The sequence below is a fragment of the Tamandua tetradactyla genome, chromosome 8 (assembly GCF_023851605.1).
Source record: "Tamandua tetradactyla isolate mTamTet1 chromosome 8, mTamTet1.pri, whole genome shotgun sequence".
NCBI classification, from domain to species: Eukaryota; Metazoa; Chordata; class Mammalia; order Pilosa; family Myrmecophagidae; genus Tamandua; species Tamandua tetradactyla.
This window is the reverse complement of record NC_135334.1, coordinates 91,813,087-91,837,191: the sequence shown is the minus strand read 5'-3', so window position 1 is coordinate 91,837,191 and position 24,105 is coordinate 91,813,087. Positions and strand designations below refer to the sequence as shown.

General features: G+C 34.0%; 1 protein-coding gene across 7 annotated transcripts in view; it reads left to right on the top strand.

Annotated features, from left to right (window-relative positions):
* Positions 1-24,105, top strand: part of SOX6 (SRY-box transcription factor 6) — a 602,540-nt gene that overhangs the window by 133,529 nt on the left and 444,906 nt on the right. Inside the window, exon 4 of one of the 7 annotated variants that reach the window (XM_077114101.1) lies at positions 3,308-3,520. The exons of the other annotated variants lie outside the window; for them this stretch is intronic. The gene's annotated coding sequence lies outside the window, so the exon portion shown is untranslated. The remainder of the gene's footprint in view (positions 1-3,307; positions 3,521-24,105) is intronic. 7 annotated transcript variants of the gene reach the window in all.

Sequence of the window (24,105 nt, the reverse complement as noted above, 5' to 3'; positions counted from 1 at the left end):
TGGTCATCTGCTTGGTCTCCCAGCTGCTGGGTGCTGAATTGGCCAGGATTTGGCATGGGGCGTCACCTGGCTTTGTCTACTCCCTTCACTATAGACTGGTTCTTTGCATTTATGGAGATCAGTTTGGCCTTGATCGGAGTTTACTTGACTGAGAGTCATCTTTTAGTTCAAAGCATGTTGCTTCCAGGATGCTTGTAAACATTTCGAGAGAATGGGTGTTGACGAATCACACAAAATTCCTCTATAGGGCATGAGCTGAAACTGAGGAGCTGACATTGTTAATAATTCAGAATTTAGTAATGCTATGGGTATTAATGTATTTGTATCTCGTCTTGACAAACCTTGACCAACCACATGTGAAAATGAGTTTGGGGATTTAATTTTGGTCTCTAGTGAGCATTTTATACTTTTTAAAACATACATGAAATAGAGCAAATATAATCTCCCCTTAGAAATCAAGGTTTGTAGGCCATTGGAGCATACATTATAAAATAAAATAAAATACCTATTACAAGAAGTTGCTGTCTTGTAATTAAAATAGTGTTTGAGAAGTTTTATATTGCCATAAGGCTGATTTGGGGTATTTTAAATTGTCCATTTTTTCAAAGTTTCAAGGTGAAGTGCCTATTTTGATGTTTTAGGTAAATATGTAACTCTTAGTTTTAAATAACCAGTAAATTATGTTTTCTCTGCAGGTAACGTATATAAAACATTTACCAGAAAAATTAAATATGATAATTTTCTTAAAATGTGTAATAGCTAAGTGTCCTCCATATTTAGGACAAAAGTTATTTTACAAAAATTACTTTCATGGAGAGAGGAATGTGTTTATTGAAATGCCATAGGAATGATATGATTTTTATTAAATTATTAGTAACTCTAACAAAATATCATAATTTGCCTGGCCTAGAAATAATAATAAGGCAATGACTGGAGTAGAAAGATCCTGTTCTCCAAAGTTTGGTGGCTTGTTGAACTGTCTGAACAATCGGTGTCCTCTGGCACATGCCAAATAAATTTTATGTTTTCAAAATAATTATTTTAAAGATATTTCTAACCCAGACTCTTTCAGACTTGTATCTTCACTTTTTTGTGAGATTTTTCTCTTTTAACAGGTAGAAATGAGGAATTTTAATGTTCACATAAAGAAAAAGTATACTATTTGGTCCTTGGAGCATTTTGGTCCATATTTCTACTTAGAAATCCTTGTTATATATCTAGTTGAACTACGAGGGCAAAAAACCCTATAAACCTAAAATAATCTTTTGTGGTGATAAAGTGTGGTTTAAATTAGTGAAAAACATTGGCTTAAAACTGAGAAGAAATAAACGAATCAGATGGAGACTCTTTAAAACTTTATTTTGGCGGCTTACAAAGCTGAATTTAACTTTTAATAAATTTTAGTACAATCAGAGACTTATATTGCAATATTATGTTTTCATTAACATAAGTCTTCAAAATGGGTAATTATGTCCATATGATGAATGAGTGGAGTTGATGACAATTTGCCACCTGTGTCAGGAAGTGGGTTCTTTTGATCCTTATATAAAAACTTCCAGAGTTTTCTTGGTAAATCTTTAGAGTTTACAAAAATTTAAATTAAAAATAAAAAACCTTATAGTTTTAAAATATCATTCTTGCCAAGAAATGAATCATACATAAGGTCTGAAAATAAGTAGAAAAGAATTAGAGGTGTATTTTAGAAAGCAGATTCCATTCAAAGAATTTGTAGGAGTGTCTTTATTAAGCTATAGTAGTAATAAAATGGCATTGTGTTATAAGCCAACTTATAAAAATAGAATAGATTTTAAACCATAAGCTAGCTTTGAAACTTTGGCTCAATTTCTTTCCGCTTCTACAAAGAAGAATACATTATATCTTGTGAACAACCCAAATTTCTTTTGCCCTGGAAAATCATGAAGTCCAGCTTGGTGTTTGACACAGTTTAAGCTACTTGGATTAGGTAAAGCCAATCTTAAAAGAGGGAAACTGGATGCTCAGCAAACCCAGCATATATTTGACATACTCTTGGAGCTGATAGGAATCATCATAAATTTAAACATTACCTTTCCTAGTACAGAAACTGCTCTAATAAATGGCTTTGAATATTTTATGAACGACTGGGCACCCTGCTTTGCTAATAAGTCCTCTGGAAAGGTATGACTTTTGGGGGTTGGTTATCTTTTGGAGGAAAGAGAGTGGAAGAGAAGCTACTGATGAGGTGTCGTATAATTTTACAAGTTGCATAACTGCTTTTAAATACTAAACTTATGTCTGATTAAAATAACAATTGAGCTTGTAATTTTTTTCCTGAACAGCTGCTGCTGCAGGGGGCCATTACCTTGGAAAGTTTGAAAATAATTGTACTCCTGATACATGAGCTATGTAGTCTTGTGTTTTACAGCAAAGCACAAAGTTTAAAGCCTATAGAAGAATGTTATTTGAAAGCTGTCAAACCATGTTAAAAAAGACTGCATCGTCAAAAGGCCCTGGTGGCCACGATTCTGCATGTAGCCTTGTCTTATTCATTATAAAATGCATGTTTATAAAGTTCCACAGAGCATCCAATTCCCAATTCACTTATATCAGCAAGACTTAACTTGCTCATTAATCTAAATTCTTTTGCAACTTTAATCTACATGTTTAATTAATCATAAAATGAGGCGGTAAGTAATTTCAGCAATGTGTGGCTTGTTATCAGATGCATTTAATCACTCTTCTGTGAGCTCATTTGGAAACACCTGAAGATGTCGAGTGCAGTTTGAATAAGCATAAATTATTCTTTGTCAGTGTACTTCACTCAACTAATAAGACATTAATTTAAAAGGCACTGTTTGTCATTTTTAGATCTTTACCAATATTTTTAGCTTAGCAATATAACTGTAATTGTGTACATGATTCAAACTAGTGCCCGACATAGGAAAGGGTAAGAGTTTAATTCATTTTTCTTATTTACATGTAATTATGCCATGTAATCTTAGTTTTTAATGAGGATTAACCATTTTGTAAGTATTCATATGCTTTTGGAATAAGGTACTAATGAATTATAGTTTGAAAAATTATTTGTTGGTACAAAGGCTTGTGATTTCTTGTTTCTTGCCTAGGTTAGAACTGAAAGGATGGGAGGTTTGGGAGAGGACATTGATTTGAGGATACAGGTACCGCACAGGGATTATATCATGCAGAATTAACCTTAAAAAAAATCCGCGTGAAAAAGCTATATTCATTTATCTCACATAATAACGTATATAGTCCTTATATAGGAGCAGATAACCTAAAATAATGATAGTCCCATTTTTTCCCTTAGTCTCTTAACAGAATTTCACAGTTGATGATGGCATTTTTAAAAAGGCAAAAAACAAGAATAATAACAAAAATCCACTCTTGGCTTCAGAGCAAAAAAAAAATCATGAAAGCTGAATGAATTATATATCTGGATGTCAGCAGTATGGGAATAAAAATTGCATTTTATAGGATGTCATCACCTGTCCTGTTTATGCCACAAGAGCAGTGACACACGGTAAGAATAATTATCTCAGTGGAAACAAATTTATTTACCGGCCGTGGAGCATCCCTGTTCATCTCACTCATGAACTCATCTCACTCATGCACTGTCTATGGATTGTCAGCAGTGAGCCCGAAGGGATGATTCCTAAAAAAGGAATATTGGTTTGGGCTGAAATATAGCCATATTCTCCATTTTATTTGATGTGCACATCTCCCTGGGCTTCTTCCCTTATTTCAAGAATCTGGTACCCTGAGCTAACAATTAAATGTCCATTTCTTGGCCTGTGCCTCATGATTATGTAAAAATTTTCTTCTTGTTTTCCTTTCTTAGGGAAAACAAAATCACAGGAAACTTATTTTGTACAAAGTCAGGCAAGCCATAGCAATGTGTTACAGTGAGATGCCATTTACTCTTATTTTAAATAATGTACAATTAAGTAATTTCTTATAACTATTGATGACAACCCAAACTCCAGGGCATTCTTTAGAATCTTCATTTAAACTTAACTTTCTTGATAAGAATATTCTTCTCATTCCAGTATAATCTGAGTGGTCAGACATATACAATCTAATACGAAAGTTTGCTGTTGGTTTTACCTGATTTGAAATCTCATTCTTACCGAATTCCCTTTCTCCCAGCAAAACCTGAAATAATTTTTTCAAACAGGTTTGTTTTCTGATTTGTCATTGTGGGTGCAAAGAATGAACACAGTGTCCACCCACCATCTTTGCTACCTCAATTGACATTATTATTACAGGTTCACTGTATTGCCCTATTTTCTTCAACACTAAGAAAATGATTTGATTTATAAAATATCATGTGTTAACTGTAGCTTTTTGCTTGCCTGACATGCTTTAAGAAGAAAATACGTTCAGTTCCATGAAGCTTTTATACTCTCAGGTGTTTGAATATGTGCTTATGTAGGGGCCTATATTCACAACTTTACACAAAGTCACACTTGCTAAGGTCTTTGCCTAGTTTCAAACAAGGATATGTCACTTAAACATGCTTTTTCAGTTGAGATGTCACAATTTATTAGAATGTATCATATCAATAATGATGAACTGCTCCAATGGATGCAATTAGATGAGTGGGACTTCTGTTCCCAGCTGCACCAATAGACATCAGTAACAGGGTTCTTACTTTAAAGTATAACTTTTATTGCTGAAGGTTAGCATACTGGTGAAGAAAGGGTTGACTGATGGCAGGAGGTGGCTGGAGATGAGGAGTGATGAATGAATGATGACCATGTGCAATGTAGTATCTACTAGTACATGTGCTCTGGAAGGAGGGCCTTTGAAAGTGCTGAGCAGCTAATCTTCAGCTGCTGTGGGACTTCATTTTGGCAGGTGAATTGAGAATGTCACAGTGCTGTCAGTTACAGTCAACAATTCTGACCTCATACTACAAGTCTCAATTCCTTATTTATATTAAAAATGGGGGACTCATATATTCAGTTATGCTTTTATGCCTTATACTATCTTAGGAGAAGGCTGAGTGCCCCCACTTCCCCTGCCCAGTTTAAGTGAAATTCGTTCATTTTTTGACTGAAAAGTCCATGTGTTCTTTCCTACAAACACCTTCATAATTTATGTATATCATCTATCTTTCTTTTGGATCCTGTATTTTTCTGTAAACATTGCTTGTCTTTGTATGGAAAGCTAGTTTTTCTTAATTATTCGAAATTGGCTTTTATTAGAAGATCATTTATGTATTGAGTCATTATAGTGCTTTTGGTTGCTTTATGAGAAATTCTGCTGCTAGATGGGTCAAAGCTCTGCCAAGATGACATTTTCATGAATCCACTCAGCCTTGCCCATATCTGAAAGCAAGGCATTGAGTGCACAAATGAAGTGTACACTTAGTTGTTTCTCTAGAATTTGCATGAGAATGGATTGACTTGTGTTAACTTTTCTAGTGCCTTCAGCTTAGAAACTTTGATATGTTTCTTAGAAACATATGATATATGTGTTTTCCAGTAGCTATTAAATTCAGGAGAAAGTGGTAATAGTTTTAGAAATTGTTGATATTTTCCCCATTACTTATAATACCTAATATTGGTATATGGTTATCACTCTTATTGCCAATATATTACTGTGTGTTATAGCTGCCAGTAATAAGTTGTTCATGTTTCCAAGTAATGTATTCAAAAATCCCAGACTTCATATATAGTACATGAAGAAGTAAACTGATAACTTTCACATTGAAGTTTTGTCACTTTTTAAAATTTGTGCCTCCCCTTTTGTAAAACATACAGTTTACTAGAGGAGGCTGATAGTTCCCTGTTTTTGTTTTGTTTTGTTTTAGTATTTCTTTCTTTATCTCTCTAGAAGCCTTCTCTATGCTTAGGGGTGTATTTATAGTCATTTCCCAACTTACTAGTGAGTGAAGTTCTAAAGTTTGTTTGGAATTTGGAGTAAATTATTCTCATAGAAACCATATTATAGATGGTGATTTGATTCTTTGGACAATCCACTGAAACCCATTTACCCCATAATATGGCTGAATTATAGTGTTGATGGTACTGTGATAGCTAACTACAAACTGTTAGATGGTTTTGGCATGAAATCTCATTTTAAAATCTAACTTTAGTATCATTCTTCTGATATATTCCTGGTAGTGGGATTTGACTTTTCTTACATCTACTCTACCAGTGCACAGTAGTGGAAATGGAACACTTCTGCAGATGGAATTTGGGAGGTGAGGCATACTTCTGATATCCCCAGTTGTGGAGAGAAAGTAACTGGGCATCCTGGCTGAAGTAGGAGGAAATGGGTATGGAGACTGTTCTGGTTTCCTAAAGCTGCTGGAATGCAGTATACCAGAAGTGGATTGGTTTTGATAAAGGGGATTAGCTTACAAATTTACAGTTCTAAGGCTATGAAAATGTCTAAATTAAGGCAGCAACAAGAGCGTACCTTCACTCAAGAAAGGCCGACTGTGTTCTTGGGTTTTTCTGACACATGGGAAGGCTCATGGTGATGTCTGCAGGCCCTTCTTTCCTGGTCTAATTTCCAGAAAATGGCTCTCTCAGTTCCTGTGGGTCCTTCTGTTTTCTCCCTGGGTTTTTTTTGTTTTCCCTCTCAGCATTTCTGGGTCCTCTCTTAGCCTCTCCAGGGCAAACTCTGGATTTCATCTCTTAGCTTATCATCTCTGGGGGCATTTTCTGTCTCCAAGCATCTGTCATTTGGTTTCATCTCTTTGCTGTCTGGGCCGGCTCTGAGCTCTCTCTATATTTTCTGCCTTTTATTCTCTTCATAGAGGACTCTATTAAAGGATTAAGAACCACCTTGAATTGGGTGGGTCACATCTCCATGGACACAACCTAATGAAGAGGTCCCATCCAGCAATGGGTCTGTCTCCACAAGATTGGATTAAAAGAGCATAGCTTTTCTGGGGTACATAACAGCTTCAAGCCAGCACAGAGATGTATGTCTGTTTATACATGAAGAATATCCGATTGTATATTTATATATTTTGAGTGAAGAAGGATAATTTTTAAGTTTTACACTGGTGAAAACAGTTTGATGATGAGAAGCTCAATACTTCTGCTCATTCACCATGACTCAGTATATTTCAAGTATTTTTCATTGCATGTCTTTCTCTTATTCTCCCCATTCCCCTCCACTTTGCTTTTGATTTTCAAATGATAGCACGGGTGAGTTAATTTTTTAATATCAGAACAGGTTGGGAATGTATTGTTGATTAGATCTTTTATGAGAAAAGGTGATATACCATAGAGGAAGCAGGTGAAATTGACTCTAAATTAAGGATTCCCAAATACATGACTGTTCACCCAAATGAAGACCATTATGTAGTTCATTACTGTTTAACTACATTATGCCCTTTAGGAATATCAGAAGAAAGTGCTATTAAAGTGAAATTGGATGATAGAAAAATCACTTGGTTACATGTAAAACATTATCTTGAACCTCAGCAATTTTGAATCATAGTTTTTTACTTCAAATATGACAGTTTTTTATTGACAAAAGAAAGAGTATGAAAAAAAGGATAGTAGTGGGAAAAAATGAAAGGAGTAGTATTTAAAAGACTCTACAGATTTAAGTTGTTGGTTTATAGAAAACAATTTGATGAGTTATGGGTAAAATAGAGTTTTGTTTCCCAAAGACCTACATGGACTTAATGTGTAGGGGGAAATGCTTGGCAGTACAAATGCATTTTTCTTAACCTGGGAAGTTTGAATAAAAAGTAGAAACATTTGGCAAACTGAAAAAACAGCTTAATTCATGCCTATCAAGTGAAATATCTGATTCTTTAAAATCTACACATATAGTTGGGTAACTCACAAACAGAGCTACCCAGTTTGTAGGTCACAGTGGCAAGAAACCAACAATGAAATCAAATTTATCAGTACCCTACAGAAAACCCCTCAAATTACTGTTGTGCTGTTGCCAGTTGTACTGCCAAAGAGCAAGCGCTGTACAGATTTCTATGCAATGACTAGGTTACTTACAGCTTGATTGGCTCTGTTCCTGCCCCTTCTCTTTAGCTGTCAGCTGACCACTATGTTGGTTTGATTTGATAAGACTGTAAGACTGAAGTGAGAACAACTACTTACGAACACTTTTCTCTTGTATATATTCACCTACCCTATATCCCATATATACCTTGCAAAAGGAATGATAAATATAACCGAGTTTCTTGAAGTAAGTTAGTTTAGTAGGTGGTACTTTGTCTGCCCTTTCATTCAACATGTCCATCAGGTTTTTAGAAGAATCATCTCCTTGATCTTTTATTTGTAAGAGCCTGGATTTATTGAATGTGGAAAGGATAACATCTAAAATTCTTCTAATGGTAGTAATTTTTCTTCATTTTAAATTATTGCTTGCTTCATGATCCTAGGAAAGGAATTTTAGAGAGCCTTCTAAACTTTCCCACTAGTCCTTGGACAAATTCTGATAGGTAGGTACATTGTATGTTCTATAGTCTTTCAAATAAGAAGGTTTCACAAGATGGAATATCCTAGAGGTAGCTTCAATTGCTACCTTCCATGAATTAGAGAAACCTTTGAGTGAGTGTGGTGGTTGGCTATTTCTCCACTAGGTGAAGCTCTTTGATTCATGTGTTCTAGCTCCCATTAGGTCACGAGACTTTTAAACTTTTTAAAACTGTGAATGAGACTAAGGAATAAGTTTTTATCAGACCCAGTATGCAGTGTGTTATAACAAAAAGTTTTCATGAACAATACTTATTCTTAATATGTGCAATACATTCTATTTTTTCTTCCTTCTCCTTTCTCTTCTCTTTTCTTTTTAATTAAAAATGTTGATTGGTGCTCAGTAGACTGATTTTATCACTTATTCAACCCACAGTTTGAAAAATACTGCATTAATGTAAACAAGTTGGTTTTTTTAAAGTCTTCTTTTCCATTTTATTTAGTCTACCAATATTCTTAAAGAACTGAGTCTCCTCCATGGGGCACTAATTTCATTGCCTGTTTTGATAAAATAATCAGGAGGATAAATTTTGTACTGCACTAGTAGCATATAATCTATTAACAACACCATTTATTAAGTGCCTAATTATGCCAGGCATTGTGTTAAGTGCTTTATGAAAATATATTTGTCATGAGAATTTTCTCATTCAAGCCTCATAATAACCCTGTGAGATAGAACTGTTACTATATCATTTGTATAGTTGAAGAAATTGAGGCTTAGAATGGTATATCAACTTTGCTCAAGAGTCATGCAGTTAATACTAGGGCCAGAATTCAAATTCAGGTTTGTCTGGTTCAATGACCATACGTTGCCCTAAGTCCAAATAAGTTCTTAATTTTGGCTTTAAAAATATTAAATGTTATTGTGAAGAGTAGGAATCATAAAGCAAAGGAACTCTGATTTTAATAATGCTAGCCATATATTTTTAATAATGTAAATCAAAACTTCTTGATACAATTTTCTCTCTACAAAAAAGAAAGGAAAAAAAAAAGAAAACGAGAGAAAAAGTAACCTCTCCAGAGTTATGGATAGAAAAACTTGTTGCTCTATTTAATCTTGTATAATTAAATCTTGTAATAGTTTTCCTTTTAAAGAAAAAATAAATAGATATACATGGAATTACATCTTATGCTACAGGCTAGGCTATTTTAGCAAGACTGAAAAAGCTCAGACATGAATGAAGAGTGGAATTTTCCTTTCATTTTCTATAATAACTATGTTTGTTGATGAGAAAACAGAGGAAAAATGACTATCACACACGTTGTGTATGTGTGTAACATATTGGAGAAATTGTTTGAAAGTCACTTTAGCTATGCAGAAATGTGATCGCTGAAATTCTTAAGCAGTGTGGGGTTAGCAACTCCATGAAACTGTTCCTACTTTTCTATTTCATTCTGACATGCAGTCCTTATAAACTCAATTATTATCTTCATTCTCGTATTAGGAAGATGATTCTTGAATCTTCTAAGTAAGGTGCAAATGGACCTTATTTCTGCCCTCTTCAAAAGGATGATATAGAAAAATAGCATCTTTTCTGTGGTATCTCTTTTTTGCTCCCATATCCTAAATCCATACTTTCAGAAAAAAATCTATTCACTATTTCTGGAAAATGTTGAAATACTGACTTCTACTTCATATCATCCTGGGTGTTAGTTGACTATATGGTCATTCTGTGACCATTAAGTAGAAAATCCAAGGATATTGACCTAGAAAATTCTGCCACCCTAACTATGAATAAGCCTTTGTACCCACACTTTTATCAAAGAAGATGGACATGTTCAATATGTTAGCAATTTATATGTGATGCTACTGCAGAAGAGAATTTGATAAGTTGGAATATAATGAATTTGGATTCAAAGGTGCTTTTACAAAATGTATTTTGGAAGCGAGAGGCAGGTAACAGAGAATACTTTCAGTGATCGTGTGTGTTGGTCTGCAAGCTGCCAGGAGGTGATATACCAGAACTGGATCGGTTTTTATAAAGGGAGTTTACTAAGTTACAAGTTTTTAGTTCTAAGCCTGTGGAATGTCTGAACTAAGGCATCCAGGGAAAGATACCTTAATTCAAGGAAGGCCGATGTATCTACCATACCTCCGTCAGCTGGGAAGACACGGGCTCCGTTGCTTTTAGCCTCTGATCCTGTGGGGGCTCCTCACTTTGCTTCTCCGGGGCCAGCTTTCATCTCTTGGCTTCCCTTGGCTCTCTCCAGGTTCTGGTTTGCTTAACATCTCATAATGACATCTGCTGGGCACCAAGCATCTCCAGACATCTATATCTCTGTTCTAGTCTGTCAAAGCTGCCAGAATGCAACACACCAGAGATGGATTGGCTTTTAATAAAAGGAGATTTATTCAGTTAAAAACATATAGTTCTTCAGAGGAAAGGCAGCTAACTTTCAACTGAGGTTCTTTCTTACACAGGAAGGCACAGAGCAATCTCTGCTGGCCTTCTCTACAAGTCTCTGGGTTCCAATAACTTTCCCCGGGGTGATTCCTTTCTGCATCTCCAAAGTCTGGGGCTGCTGCAAGTGCTGAGATGAGATATGCTGAGCTGCTTGGGCTGTGCTATGTTGAGGTCTCTCATTTAAGCATCCAGCCAATTAAATCAAACATCATTCATTGCAGAAGGCACGCCTCCTAGCCGACTGCAGACGTAATCAGCAACAGATGAGCTTCACATGCCATTGGCTCAAATCCACAGCAACAGAACTAGGCACCTTCACCTGGCTAAGTTGATACCTGAACCTAACTACCACAGTCTCTGTTCTCCAAATGTTGCCATCTGTGTCAGTTCTGCTGCGAAGTTTCCATCGGCCTTCTCTCTGTCGGTTTTCAGGTTTCTGTCGTTTCTGGCTCTCTCCAAACTGTTTCCTCTTTTAAATGATTTCAGGAAACTAATCAAGACCCACTTGGAATGGGTGGTGTCACATCTCTTTCAAATCAAAGGCTACACCCACAATTGAGCGCGACACATCTGCCTGAAGATAATCTAATCAAAAGTTACCAACCTACAGTATTGAATTAGGATGAAAAGAAATGGCTGCTCCATCAAGATTGGATCAGGATTAAAACATGGCTTTTCTGGAGTACATGATACTTTCAAAGTGGCATATAGTGGTACTCAGAAGTACGTGATTAGTAATATGTACATGTTTGAGATATGTTGAGGAACCTCCCAAATAGTGCTGTGGGTGAATGTGGATTTAGTTTATGAATAAGGATATAAAAAGACCCATAGACACATGGCTGCAACTGTGTTAGACAAATGCACAAACATACAAAATCATGGGGAAATTTAGAGTGTGCTGGTAGAATGATGTGTAGAACAAGCAGTAACGCATATACATATTTAAATCAGGTGGGTGATAAGGAGAGCAGCAATTTATTATTAGTTGGGAAAGAAATTTTAGAGTGGGTAGGTATGTAAGTTGCAGACTCCCTGACTTATTGAATCTAAAGTGGTAAATCCGATGTTACTCTGGTGTTTCCTTGTTTATATATTTTAATGTGAACTTTTAGGTAGAATCCAAACTTAAACATTTTTATATATGGAATGTATTCTTGATTCACGATTCTCTGGGTCATAGGATCACATAATACTATCAAGATAGTGTCTTCCTAAAGCATCGTAGGTTCTAGTAGATTTTAAGGTGACTGCAATAAATTAATTTTTATGATGGGAAAATGGCAGGAAAATTTATGAGTATGATTCTTATGTGGAAGTTAACTCTGTTTTGTTCTGTAACTTTGTGCTTCAAATTGAACTGGTGTCAGCCATATTGAAGATTAACGTTATTGGTCAGAAGAAGGAATTAGCTGAGAGAAAATGATTATCAGCACAACTGTAATACATTAAGGTAGACCTCATCCCCACTCTTCAAAACTCTTAACTTCACTTTTTATTCATTCAACCAGACCTAATAAAGACCCATGTTTCATTTCTCACTATCTTTATATTTTTAACATCTTATTAAATAGTTTCATCAAATATTTGTAGAGTGGAAGCCAAGTGTACACACAATGTCAGAATGATTCCATAATAACAACATACTTTAGGACATGTTCTCTGGATTGTATATGTTTTGGGTAAGAGGGAGAGAGAGAAACTAACATTTATAGAGTACCTACATAATTCTTACAGTAACTCTGTGGGATGAGAATTACATTTAGATAGCAAAATTATTTGGAGTCAGGAGACAATGCTATTAAAACAGAAAAATTGCCACAGACTCCCATATAAAGGACAGCGCATTAAATAGATGCCAACTTATCCTTGGCTGAAGTGAGAAAAAAGTAAGATACAAGGTATTAGTGCAAAAATGTAAATGATAAGATGTGAACCATTACCATTTGCCTTACCTCCATGGTGAATTATTGAAAATAATGCGTCTAATAGTGGAAATAGCACTTTAATCAGTGTGACCTTATATAAAACATATCACAGAAAACAACAAGATTCACTTTTCTCCTTGTGAGGAAGAGAGGAAACACTTGTTCTAATTTGCCCTCATGTATATTGTCTAGGTAGGGAGTCTTGGTAGAACCACAGGCATACCCTGATAACAGGCCCATTCAACATGTCCTTGGGAAAGGGGTGCTTTGATGGAAAAGAAACTTGGATAAATGATATCCTAAAATGATTCATAATTTTCACAATTTCTACTTCTTGCTGTCCTACTCTGATTTTATTAGGTAATAATTACTAACTTTTAAACAAAATATTTAAAAAAAGGTGAGGCCAAATGCTTTCAGAAATACAGAGGAACTATCTTTTTTTTTTCTTGAAAGAATTGTAGGGATTTTTTTTTTCAAGCACCTAGCAGTGTGGTTGATTTATAACAGGTGCTCAGTAAATATTGATGGAATGAAGTGTAGAAATAAATTTGTGCATATCCATTCACTCATTTTTTTTCAACCAACAGACATTGAGTTCTGTTCTATTGCAATTACACATGTCTGAGATTTGAGTGTGAATAGCATACCAAAACCAGCCTTTAAGTAGCTTAGAATCTGGTGAGGAAAGAGGTGAAAAGAGAAATTATATCAATATATATAAATCCCAGAATCAGAATATGGATGAAGTAGGAAATATAGAGATGGAGACTGAAATTATTGAGAGAGAATTAGGGGAAGACTTCTTTGAGTAGGTTATCTCTATAATGCTTCTTAAAGGAGTAAAAGAAAGTTACCTAGAGAGGAGGTGGAGGTAGAGAGAACATTTAAGCAGAGTGTCTAGCATTTGTAACAGTACCTAGATATTGAAATGGCCTGGTGTGTTTTGGGAACGTTGAGAAGTTCAATAGAATTGCAATGTGGGACAGAGAGGAGGGGCATGGAAGTAAGCTGAAGAAATACACTTGGGAGATTTTGGTAGTGGAATTAATTATATCCTGATATGAACCTGGAAAATGTTTCATTTCAACTAATTAATTTCAGTAAGATGTGGATTTTCTAGGAAATTGCCCATTTTATTACACTCTCCACGATATATACTTTCTAGTGCCTTTATTATAGCAAATGAGAAATTAAGCTGTTAAAATGATGAAGTTGTGCAGAGTGTGACATGATATGAAAGAACTTTGGTATTATGTGTTGATAAAATTGCTAGTTATTTTTCCTTAAAATGGTCTTTTTGTTTGAGCTGCTTTTGAACTTTCCCGTACTTCGTTTGCCAATTAATTTGCAAGACAACTCTTAGGTCAGTCAAATGGTTCTAAACTTTAAGAAGTAGAGGCTGTGGCTACAAATATTAGTAGTTTATGTTAACAGATTTTCTTTCTATTTTTTAAGAGAAAAAGATGAATATTCAAAATATATGTGCTATTTTGCTAGCGTCAGGAAAATGTTAATTGGGCATGTGTTTTCTTTGAGCTATTTGTGATATGTACTTTTTTTTCATAAGTGAAAATTGTATAATCATTTTAGAGGAGTAAAAAGCAGTATATGAATTGGTATCCTGATGTCTGATATATACTTTTAAGGTTTTATTCCAGATTCAGGTTTCATTTTCACAAAAGGAATAGGTCAGACTTTGCAATGTTTATTATTTTTAGTTTTTTTTCTTCTAGAAAAACACCTCAGAGACTCCAGGCTCCATTTTAGAGAAATAATAGTTCCTTCAACTTTAAATTGCTTGAATAGGTCACTACCAGATTATACAGAGCATGCTAGGCTTTACAAGCTGAAAAGTTTTCCACCAAGTAATAGCAGCAGCGAAAATTGTCAGAGAAACAACTAATTAATCTCTGCTCCTTTACAGATGTTTAATGCAATGCATAACTAAAAGTCCTGTTAAATTAATTAATGATTTCAATTATGAACTTTTCTCCAAAATGTTATGATTCGTATCAGGCTGATAATTCAGTGACCTGCAAGTGTGAAATCTGTGTTATGAAGAGAATCGCCACTTAATTGATTCACAAATTATTTAAAGTTTGTTGTACCCAAGGAAGTGCTCCGTTTCGTGACAGTCATTTCTTAAAGTGTACAAATTCCTTTTTCACCTTAAGAATACCTTCAGTTATTAAACACAATAAAATACCAGCATGTTTCTGGGGTTATGAGTAACCTTAACATTTATGATTTATGTAGGTGGATTTGTGGAGATTAAATCTGTGTTGCAAGGCAGAAAGAGCTAAACTTGTCAATGTTTTTTTTTGTAACTTTTTTCATTTTAAATTACTTTAGTAATTTAAAGTAGCTTTGTAAACATCAACATTTTTAACTTTTTGCATTTGTTATAATTGATAATTTTTGTGTTTAAAGACAAGATAATTATGCATTCTTCAGAAGTTTTGAATGGTTAAATAACACAATATAAATAGTTTTAATAATTGATATATGAGAAGCTTGGATTGCTAATGAGTTTAAAATGACAGCTTTAAATGTTGGAGAGGGTGCTGACTTCTCAAAGCAAGAGCATCAATTTCTATAGGATACATTTGAGTGTTGTTTTATAGTATCTGGAAAAAATTAAGAGTCATAACATATACTTGCTTCTAGCCTGGTTATTTTACCTAACTTAAAAAACAAAAAGTATATATATATATATGCATAAAGCAAAGAAAGGGAATCAATAATATCATTAATATTTTATAATACATTTATTATTGTTTTATGCTGGGGTTGGGCTGATTTCAGAATGGATGATATGGCTGTAAGTGAGAATACATTTTCCAGTGATCATTCCTGGCTGAGGTGGAAAGGAAACAGGTGACACCTGAGGAGAGACTTTAAACAAGAGGGGTGGGAAGCAGGGTGGTGTTTAGACAGGAGTGATGGCTTCATTATTAGTTGACTTTATAATCTCTTCTGTTCCACCCAGAAACTGATGGATAGTTTTGTGCTTTGAAGGTGGTCAAACAATATCCTCAGCAGATTCACTCCAATTTGAGAGGCAGTATAAGAAATTTGAATTTTAAATTTAATATGAAAAGCAAATTTTCCTCTAGAGAAGTTTGTCTCAACTCTGAATGGCTAGGTGTATTTACAGGATGGAGCAGGAAGCTTGTATTCAGGGCAAAAACTGTGTTTGCAAATTTCACTTATCCTGGTGGCTGTTCTGTTTTACTTTTCTCTCTCTCTCTCTCTTTTTTTTGACCCAAGGAAATTACCCAAAGAAAGGAAAAATAGAGAAACAGTATTATTAAAAATAAATTTATCTCTGTTAAACTTGCTGCAGGACAAAAAGAAATGGACTTGAAAGGGAAGTAAATTTATACTAATTTTTGAATTGTAGGAAATGTACTATTTTGGACACTGACTGCTTCTGTTCTCTAAAATTAAGGAGCCTATAATCTCAGCACCATTAACAAGTGCTGTCATTCAGATACACAGTGTCTGGCTGATTTAAATAAAATGAAATGAAGATAGTTGTTTCTGGTCCCTTGGCTTCACTCATTGCCATAAACATATGCTCTGCGTCCTGCTTCTTTCCATCTTATTTATGACTTTAATTTGTTGTGTGGGCTGTGCTAGAAATTAAATTTAATATAATTCTCCAGGGGACCCTGTCATATAATAACATGGTAATTTCTGTGTATCCTTTTGAAAAATGAGGAAATTAATTCTTCCTGACATGTTCTAATTATTCCAGTGTGAACGGCAAATCCGTTTTTCCTAGCCCCTGAAGTGTTATAGGCAAATAGCTGGTGTTCAAAGCTGAGGTGCTAATGCTGACCAGCAGTGCGTTTAATTTGAAACATGAGCAGACACCTTTCAACACACCTTTGTAATATTGGAGTACTTTACAGAAATTAATTCGCTACTTATTTGGCAGCTTAGCCTTGGGGTTATGTTTTTTAATTCATCAATACTATAGTCATGTTAGCATAATGTTTCCTGCTTCCTTCAGTACTTGATGCCTATGAATAGGTCCTAAAGTATGCAATAGATAGTTCAGCTGTATGAATAGAAGAGAATCCAGACACTTCGAAAATACTAGCTGTGTGCTAAATCATGTTTATACTTTATAGGAGGTGTAGTAAGGTCATGTGTGTTAACTTAATTATAGTCTGTGGTTATCAGCTTCAACTGAAATTGCGTAGTATAGGAATTACTGGAACAATTTTGCTGTGAAAAGACTACTAAACTCTCTGCCGCCCTACTGTAAATTTCAGTTGTGAAAATTCAGTTTCTTATGAGGAAAGATACCATGAAGAACCAGTTTGTGAATAAAATCTGTGGAATAGGAATCTCAAGTTCTTAACTCTTTAATCCTTCATGTCCCCAGGTAGCTATACGTGGGGACATGAGGATTGAAGCCATTTTTGGTGTTCTTGGCCATGTAAGCTTTGTGACTTAACTATTCATTTGGATCAGTTAGAAGTCTATGCAGTACTCTTTAGAAGAATAACAAAAAGAACTTCCTAATATAATATGGTACTTTATTTGTCATCTTTATTTTAAAACTAGCAATTATATTCATTTCTCTAATCAGGTCAATAATTTGTATCAGCCCTGATATGGTTTCTTTGTTTCAGTGAGCAGTTGATGAATGTTATTACATATTGGCTATTTGTTGCTAAAATTAACAAGGAAAGTGAATGCATGAGACCCTACTTTAAGTAGAAGATAGAAATAGAATGAAACTTAAATAAACCAAGTAGAACTTTCTTTGGAGTGGCTATAATCAAGGCTTTCTGTTTATCTGTTTTTATATCTCTATATTACATTCAGTTAAAATATCAAGTTAAACAGAGATGGGATAGGAGAAATGGGAATGGTGACAAATAATTATTCTGATAAATAGCATTAACACTATTTTTTCTGCTGTCTATTCAGCTGTGAAGTATTTCATTTTACTTTCCGTCATTCTACTAGGGACTACCATCAGATGTAGATTATGGAGAGGAAAGAATAAATATAAGACTTCTCTTTCTTTGTTCCCTTATAGCTTAGATAGATGGAAAAAATGGGCTTCTTTTGGCTGGAAATGGAGGAGACAAGATTTCTTCTTTGGTGTCTCTTGGCACTTCTGAATTTCTGGTGTAGGCAGGAGAACATAACATGTTCCTTGCCATTCGAGTACATGTTCCTCTGTACTGTTATTGTTAGGGGAAGTTTGTTCCAAAGTTATTTCTGTAGTTCTGTAAGGGTAGTAGTGGTAAGAAGGTATTGGGAAGTAAAAATGGAGCCAGGGTTTCCTTTCCTACACCACTGATTACAGGAGTTGCTGAAGATTTCCTGGTCTTGGACTTCTCCTGTAGTGCTTTGTACTGGAGGGATAGAAGGGGAAAACTATTTCCCTCCTGACATTGTGTTTTGTTTTTTTCACCTCTTTTTACTAAAATTACAAAAGGATTAACACTGAAGAGCAGAAACAGGGGCTATACTTCCTATCAGATCAGATCCTTTTCAGAGAATGACCCATCATTTACATGGGTTCTAAGAAAAAATTAAGCATTAATCAACTCTATTATTAATATTTTTCAAAGTAAAGGAATCATAAAGTGTCATTAACCAGATTAAAATAAGCTTCTCATTTGAGTTATATGTGCGATTCTGCATGTACCTAGTTCCATTCTCTTTCTAGGAAAGAAACTGCTTTATATGTTTCCATCTCAGGATGCTGCAATCAGTATGTCCAGCAAAATAAATGAAAAGAGGTAACTATCCCCGATTTTGATATCTTTCTTTAAAAATGTTACTTATATTCAGTTTTTGTTCATTTTAATTTAAAAACTTCTTTATAATTGCAAGTTGATGTCTAGAAAAGTATATTAAACTTTTTAATATAAACTTTCTTGAAAAATATTTTAAATTTTACTTAAAAATAAAGTTTATTTTGCATATTTGTATATTTATATATGTATATGTGTGTATATACACACATACACATCCGTACTTCTTGAAGGCCTGTATCTGAATTCTCTCTCCCGCATGAAATTCATTATACCTCCCTATTTTATACCAACATGTTTGATTCGTATATCAATTTCATTTATTTTTCAGGCTCATTCAGTGTTGTTTGATAATTATAGTTAGCAAGCAGATTTTTCCCACATTCATATATGCTTACATTTTTACAATAATAACAACTAACATTCAGAGCATATACTATATGCCAGAGACTGTGTTGATCATTTTATAGGCATGAGCTCATGTGAAACTAAAAGCATATGAAGTGCTTAGAACAGTGTCTGGCACATGGTAGGCCTTCAATGAATGTTAGCAGCTGCTGTTGTTGTTTGCGAGGTTGAGTTCTGGGGATACTAATTTCAACCAATGTTTTTTGACTCTATTATTAATTAATGCAATTAAAATATTCTTCAAGCGAAGGTGATGGAGAAACTAAACTAGTTGGTCTTTAAACCTAACTTGTGAGCCTAGGTACTTATATGAGCTTTAATGTTAATTCACCTAAACATTATTTTGAGCACTTTTTAAAGTTTCTTTTTTAGGTACTCCAAGATATATAAAATCTCCCTGCTCTCATGGAATTTATAATCTAGTCGGAGTGGGTGTGAAGATACAGGAAAATATGTAATGACTCTAATGCTGGGTTAAAGAAGATTAGTTTTATTTTATATTTTAAAATAACTCAGGAAGAATTTATAAGGTCTACACATTCCCTTTTTTAATCTTTTTATTTTGAACTACTTTCAAATTTATAGGCCAGTTACAAAAATTGCATAAACCCTATACAAAGAACCCTAACATACCCCTACCCCTTATCCCAATACCCAGATACACTAGTTTTATTTTGCCACATTTGCCATAACGGTCTATCATTATAGTTATTTATCTATCTCTGTATGTCTATCAATTTATGTATGTATGTATGTATGTATGTATGTATGAATCTATCCATTTTCTGAACACTTGATTACAGATTGTATATATCATGCTCCTTGAAAAATTAATATTGCCATGGACATTTCCTATAAATAAGATGTTCACTTGTGTAATCACCTTAAGTGAAGTTATGAAGTGCAAGAAGTTTAATATCATAATTCAGTGCTGTTAATTACACTCACAATGTTTTGTTGCTATCACCATCATCCATTTTCAAAACTTTACAGTCTACCCAAATAACATTTCTGTACAATTTAAGGATTAACTCCCTACTCTGTACCCCCAACCCAGCCCTTGGTAACCTATAATCTAAATTCTGACTCTATGAGTTTGATTAGTCAAATTATTTCATATCAGTGAGATCATAGAATATCTGTCCTTTTGTGTCTGGCTTATTTCACTCAACATGATGTCTTCAGGGTTCATCCATATTGTTGCATGTATCAGGACTTTATTTCTTTTTACAGCTGAATAGTATTCTAATATCTGTATATACCACATTTTTAAAATCCATTCATCGCTTAATGGACTCTTGGATTGTTTCCATCTTTTGGCAATTGTGAATGCCTCATGATTATCAATGAACAAAGATCTGTTCAAGTCCCTGTTTTTGATTCTTTTGGGTAAATGCTTAGTAGTGGGATTGCTGGATCACATGGTAATTCTATACTTAGTTTCTGAGGAACTGCCAAAACGTCTTCCACAGTGGCAGCACCATTTTACATTCCCACCGGCAAGGAATGAATGTTCCTATTTCTCTACATCCTTCCCAACACTTATAATTTTCTCTTTTAAGAGTAACCATTATAGTGGGTGTGAAATGTGTTATCTCATTGTGGTTTTGAGTTGCATTTCTCTAATAGCTAATAATGTTGAGCACCTTTTCATGTGCTTTTTAACCATATTATATCCTTTTTGGAGAAATGTTTAAGTATTTTGCCCAGTTTTAATTGTGATGTTTGTCTTTACATTTTTTAGTTGTATGATTTCTTTATATATTTTGGATATTAAACCCTTTTTATATATGTGGTCTCCAAATATTTTCTCCATTGATTAGGTTTTCTTTTCGTTTTCATGATAAAGTTCTTTGATGTACAAAAGTTTTAAATTTTGAAGAGGTCCCATTTATCGCTGTTTTTTTTTTATGTTGCTTGTTTAGGGTTGGTATAAATTCCTCTTGGAATGTTGGATGGAATTCACCTGTGAAGCCGTCTAGTCCTGGACTTTTCTGGGCAATTTTAGAGGAATAATTCAATCTCTTTACTTGTTCTTGGTCTGTTGAGATCTTCTATTTCTTCTAGAATCACCTGGATTATTCATGTTTTTCTAGGAGTTTTTCCATTTCATCTAATTTGTCTAATTTGTTGGCATACATAGTATTCTCTTATGATCCTTTTTATTTGTATGCAGTCAATAGTAACGGCCTCTTCTCTTTTCTGATTTTATTTGCATCTCCTTTCTTTTTTTCTTTGTCAGTCTAGCTAACAGTTTGCCAATTTAATTGATTTTTACAAAGAACCAATTTTGGTTTTGTTAATACTCTCTATTGTTTTTATTATCTATTTCATTTATTTCTGCTCTAATCTTTTTTATATATTTCCTTCTGATTGCTTTGGGTTTAATTTGTTGTTCTTTTCTAATTCCTCCAGTTGTGCACCTAGTTCTTTGATTTTAGCTCTTTCTTCTTTTTTGGTGTGCTCATTTATGTCTATAAATTTCCCTATTAGCAGTTCATTTGTCATATTATTCAAGTTCTCTGATTCCTTATTTATCTTCTGTCTAGATGGGTCTATCTATCGTGAGAGTGGTGTATTGAAGTCTCCAACTGTGTAGAGGTGTCTGTTTTACCCCTCAGTTTTGCCAGTTTTGCCTCATGTATTTTGGGAAGCTGTGGTTAATTATATAAATATTTACAATTATTATCTCTTCTTGTGCTGAGATGTGTGTAGGAAAAAGAGCACAGTCCTGAATAAATGGATCTTACTTTCATATTTTCTACTGTTATTTAGTGAGTGACATTTTGGTAAAGTTAGTTTACCTCTTTGGGCTTCACTTTCCTCATTGGAAGATGGTCTACTAGATGATTTGTCAGCCCTTTTTAGTAAAACTATTTTTTTGCTTTATGCTGTCTGTTTTCATGATGACATTTCTTTCATTCTAATAAGACATGCCTAATTCATAGTATTAAGCTTAGTGTTCTTGTTCCATGCTAATGACAGTATTGGAATTAATTATTTTTTATATTTCTAAAAATGAGAAAATGTGAACATGAGATTTGAGTTCAGAAGGTCAATTTTTCAGTTCACTGCAACTTACTTATCTCTTTGAAATTTAGTTTCCTAGACTGTGTGTTTGTGTGTGTCGGGGTGCAAATCACTTAACTTCACATGCTCTTTTAGGGGGATAATTAAAAAAGAAAATGCAAGTGAAAATGTTTTTAATTGAAAAATGCCCTAAAAATAGTAGGTTTTCATTTATCATTGCATCTTGGGATAAAGACTAAGGTATCAATGAGCACTTGATATTTTTGAGAAATTGAATTCTCCTAGAACAGTGTTTTCCAAATGTAGTCAATCATTAGCACTTAGTCCCTTGTTTAAATGCTATTTCTGGACTTTAACCCAGATCTGTTTATTCAGAATCTGTAGACCCACACTGTCCAATAGAAATAAAATGTGAACCACAAATGTGAGTGACCCACAGAGGTAATTTTAAATTTTCTGATAGCCATGTAAAAATTTTTAAAGGAAAAGGTGAAATTAATTCTAATATATTTCATTTAACCCAGCATGTCTAAAATATAATTTTTACCCATAATCATAAAAAACAATATTAATGAGATATTTTACATTTATATTTTCATACTCAGTCTTTGAAATTTGGTATGCATTTTGCACTTATTGCAATGCAGTTTAGACTAACCACATTTCAAGTACTCAGTAACCACATATGGCTCATGATTACCATATTGGACAATATAACTCTAGGGTATATCTGTACTTTTAGTAAACTCCCTAAGTGATTATAATAATTAACCATTTTGGAAACACTATAGCAAGTTATCGTTCTGTTCTGTAGATATTCCTATTTTTTGATGTGTATTAGAATTGCTCAAATTGAATAAAAGTTTAGATAAGTTGTATATTTCTTAGTATAAAGATATGTCTAGTCATTGTCCTGACTTACAATGTTATAATTCTCTTATAATGGGGATTCTTTTATAATGGGGAAACCTGCATCACAAAATATCAGCCAAAATAACTACTCAAGGTGATATGTGTTAGCTGGAAAAAATAATCTGTACAAATAAGTTTTGTCTCCATTAATGTAAATATCTTTTCAATTATAAAACAATGTATGCTTAAGTAATATGAAAGATTAGTTCATTGGAGGATCTTATGAAAAAAATTAAATGGCTTCTGGCTCATAAATGCTCTCTAGTGTTTTTTTCTTATTTAGATTCTTTATTCATCTGTTGGATATTGGGGGTTGTGATTCTATTTGGCCTTTTGAAACTGGATATTTTTTTCACCTATTATATAGATTTTGAAAAGTTGTAAAGGAACATAGTTTTTGCATAAAATAATCTAAAGCAATAATCAGGGATTAAATTTTATCACATAATACTTTTTGATAGATTCTGGAAAAGCTTTACCAGATTTTAAAAGAACTAGTTTCTACCTTCATGGAGTTAAACATCTACTTTAAAAAAAGCATAGATTTAAAAACTAGAAGAGCTTCAGATACCATTAAATTCAACTTCCATATTTCAAAGAAAGTTCTTAATTATAAACAGATTCCTGTAGGGCATTATAATTTCTCCTTAAAACACTTCCCGTATACACACTGCTGTATTAATGAATTATATTAGAGAATGCAAAACAAGAAAATAAAAAATATACATTAAAAACTTTATTTCTGGGCGGGCCGCGGTGGCTCAGCGGGCAAGAGTGCTTGCCTGCCATGCCGGAGGACCCCGGTTCGATTCCCGGCCCCAGCCCATGTAAAAACAAACAAACAAACAAAATATAATAAAAAATAAGAAAATGTTTAAGATGTTTCCCTTTCTTCCTCCCTTCCTTCCTTCCATCCTTCCTTCCTTCTCTGTCTTTCCTTCCCTTCCTCCCTTTCTAAAAAAAAAAAAAAAAAAAAAAAACTTTATTTCTGTAGGTATTTATTGAGTGTCTGCTGTGTCTTAGGCACTGTGCTAGATGCTGGGGATACAATGATGAGCAAAAAATAGAGATAGTTTCTGCCCTTATTGATTTTACTGTCAAATAGGGGAGACAGACATCAAATAATCAGCCTTGGTTGTAACTGTTGTGTTATAAAGAAAAAGATAAA